The 3,614-nt window shown below is 35.8% G+C and overlaps 1 pseudogene; it reads right to left on the bottom strand.

Moving 5' to 3' along the window:
- Window positions 1-342: 342 nt before the first annotated feature.
- Window positions 343-2,848, bottom strand: LOC126699235 (putative receptor protein kinase ZmPK1; annotated as a pseudogene).
- Between the last annotated feature and the right edge of the window lie 766 nt (window positions 2,849-3,614).

The following is a 3,614-nucleotide window of genomic DNA, read 5'->3' as shown; positions in this document are numbered from 1 at the left end:
TAAAAGCAATTATTTTAAGTTTGTTAAGAATTAAAAGTGATAACTTTAAATTTCAGGAACTAAAATTGCTAAACTTTAGAGATCAACAATATGTTTTAGCCAAAATTTTTATCAAATTATTGAATTTTTAATCTTTGGAAAAGGATGGAGAAGAATTATCTAACAAACGAGGAATTCTATTTTTATTTTTTGAGAATTAAGTCACAGATTTTATTGACTCATGTTGTTGTAGGTACATAACTAGTTTAAAGGGAAGATGCAAGCTAATGAAAAGGTTAAATAAATTTAAAAACTCACACACTCACCTATTTCACATCAAAGTGGATGCTAAACCAAAATGCCAACCCAACGTATAGGACTATAGGAGATACTCCAATTTATTGGGTAACGGGTTCACAACTATGCTTGCTTTATGAATGGAATTTGGTAGTCACTAGACATATCATATTTAGTAGTTCATGGGACTGAATCTTTTTCTTGGTATGAGAGCATCTCAACTACTTGGCTCATGGTAGGTCTTGCATCTTTATCTTCTTCTACGCATTGTAGAGCAACTTGAACCAAAGCTTCCATCTCCCCCATATCATATTTACCTTCCAACATTGGATCAATGATGTTTTCAAGTGAGGAAATATTTGCAGCCGCTTTCTTCATATTTTCTCTCACCCACGTAACCAGCCTTTTGTGCTCTACCTCCCCACCATCATCTATAGCATGGACACTACTTGATGGCCCCTTTCCGGTCACCATTTCTAGCACAACAATCCCATAGCTATAAACATCCACTTTGGAGGTAATAGGTAGATTGAAAACCCACTCTGGAGCCATATAACCACGGGTTCCTCTTATTTTTGAGAAGCTTGAATTCTTAAGAACACCTCTATTTTGTAGCTTTGACAGGCCAAAATCTGCCACCTTTGGTTGATAAGTAGAGTCCAAAAGTATATTATGAGGTTTTACATCGCAATGTAAAATCCATTCCAAGCAATCCTCATGCAAATAGGCTAGGCCTTTCGCAGTGCCCATAGCAATTTTGAACCTTTTCTCCCAATTAAGTGTCTTAATTAGTTGAGAGGTTTTTTGCTAAAGAACCGTGCTCCATGTACTTGTACACCAAAAGCCTGTGCTTTCCCTCTGCGCAATAACCCCACATCTCTATTAAGTTCATGTGGTTAATCCTCCCAATGATGCTTACTTCTGCTAGAAATTCACCTTCTCCTTGGTTGGCTTCATTGAGACGCTTGATTGCTGCAACTCGATTGTCAGGCAACACCCCTTTGTATACAATTCCCCCTGCACCTCTTCCAATCTCTTCAGTAAAACCCTTTGTGGCCTTTTTTAGCTCAGCATAGGTAAAATATCTGAATCCAGTGGTAGCAAGAACATAACCTTCCTTGTCTGCACTTGATTTTTTTCGGGTTTTGATCAAGAGAAACCACACCACAAAGATACAGATGATTTCAAGTCCTCCTACTCCACAGGCAAACCAAAGCATGAATTTCACTGTCCCGTTTTCATTGTATTTACTACTTTGTAGTGTACTTTTACTTGAGCAATTTAAACTGAATTCTTCTAGAGGATTGTTGTTGGACAAGAATTTGTTTTTTGGCAATTTCAAATAGATGTTTCCATTTAAATTTGGATAACGAGATCCATTCAGCAATAGCATCTTAGGATAACAAATTGTATAACCATGGCGAAGGGTGTATTGGAATGCTTTGCAATCACATGATTTCAAGCATATATCCTTACAATGGTCGAGGGTGTAATTGAGGAAGACCCCAAAATCATTCCCGTAAAAGTCTGCATGGGACAATAGCTGAATTTTCGACTCATTTTTGTTGCAAGAGAGATGAAATTGGGGTTCACAACCATAAGCCCAATCACTATGATTTTTCATCTTGTATCCTGGAAGGCAGGAACATTTCCGGCCAGAACCAATAACATAACTGCACAAACTGTTGGCCCCGCAAGCACCAGGAATGTTACAAGGTGTTTGAATGGCTTGCCATGAAACAACCCAAGTCTTTCCCTCCTCTTCCCAACTATACAATCGAATATTACCATCATAATCAAGTGTCAATCTTCTATGAAGCACTGCTCCATAGTCAAATGACATAAAAGTAAAACCATCAGATGAACTAAAGTTCCCTAAGGAATTAAGGACACCAATTCTACTAATGTTATACACAGGCCATGTAGAAGACCAGTAAATACTGGAAACATCAGGACTATTATAAACAATGTGAAGAAGGTAATCGTTTCCGAATAAAAACTCATAGAAACCGGAGGAAAAGTTGGTCTGGCTTCTTGAAGAGACAAGCTTTGTGTTTCTAGTGAGTAGTTGTTGAGGGAGAAGGGTATCTGTAGGGAAGTGAAAGCTTTCCCACAAAATAAGACCTTCATTGTTACATAGAACAAGGTTACCAGTGTTGTGGAGAAATAATTGGACAAAGGAGAGTGAGACAGTGTTTGTGGTCCAAACATTTAATTTATTGGCATCAGTTAAGATCAGATTGCCATTTTTGAGGAGAGAGAGCTTTGAGTGCTTACCATTAATTGGCTGGTCACGATTTGCCATCCAAACTACGGTGCGTGAGTTGCTAAACCATATGGCAAAGCAATAGGCATTATCACCCACGGAATAAAAGCCAGCAGAGAAGACGCCATTTGGTGATACTAGAATATCTGGTTTCTCTACCGAAAGGGATGTGCCTTTACTCATAACTACCAATGCTGAAGATATAAGTGGAAAAGAAAATGCCAAAGAGAGTAGAAGGAACAAGACTGGCAAACCCATCATTGAAAGCTCAAACTAGTGATGGACTTCGGCAAGGCAAGACCATAATTATTTATAAAAACAAGTCAACCGTGGGATGCACGGATAACGTTATAATATTTTATATAAGATGGTTTTAAAAAATATTGTACATATATTATAGTATAATTGTTATTGAATTTCGTTAGTAATGAGTTAATCATAAGAAGAAATAATTATAAATTACACATATATGTTCATTATAATTATTCAGTTCAAGTAATGAGAAATATAAAAACAACTTTGGAAAAATATTATAGAATAAAAGTTTTTGATAAGCATATTGTAGAATAAAAATTGATATAAAATGTGTCTTTCTCTTTATCCTTAATTCTAAAACAAAATATGCATCCCAAGCACCTACAATCAGTCACATCTTTTACAAAATCCAAAAATTTACAACGTTTGATTTTAAAATCAAAATTACCACAGTCACTCAATATAAAATGCATGCCTCCTCCATTGCTTGTAGCCAACTCATACGTGTTAGAATTAGATGAGACAACAATGTTAGAGCTAGGTAGTTGTTGTTGAAATATTAAAGATAAATGAAATCATTTTTGGTATGTTGTATTTGACATGGGATGTCATGAATGGCTATAAGTAGGTATATATAAAGGAGAGGAAGTGCAAGAGGTGAAAATGGTGAATTGAAATGCAAAGAATTTTGTGTATATGGGTGAGGGAGGAAAAGACTTGATACATTTCACCAAAAGATACAAAGAATATTTACTTTTTTACTTTTTAATTAGAAAAGTCTTGAAACATTGAATCAAATATAACAAAATTTTAATAC

This window comes from Quercus robur, chromosome 2 (assembly GCF_932294415.1).
Source record: "Quercus robur chromosome 2, dhQueRobu3.1, whole genome shotgun sequence".
NCBI classification, from domain to species: domain Eukaryota; kingdom Viridiplantae; phylum Streptophyta; class Magnoliopsida; order Fagales; family Fagaceae; genus Quercus; species Quercus robur.
The sequence above is the reverse complement of the archived record's forward strand: the minus strand, read 5'-3'. Positions and strand labels throughout refer to the sequence as shown.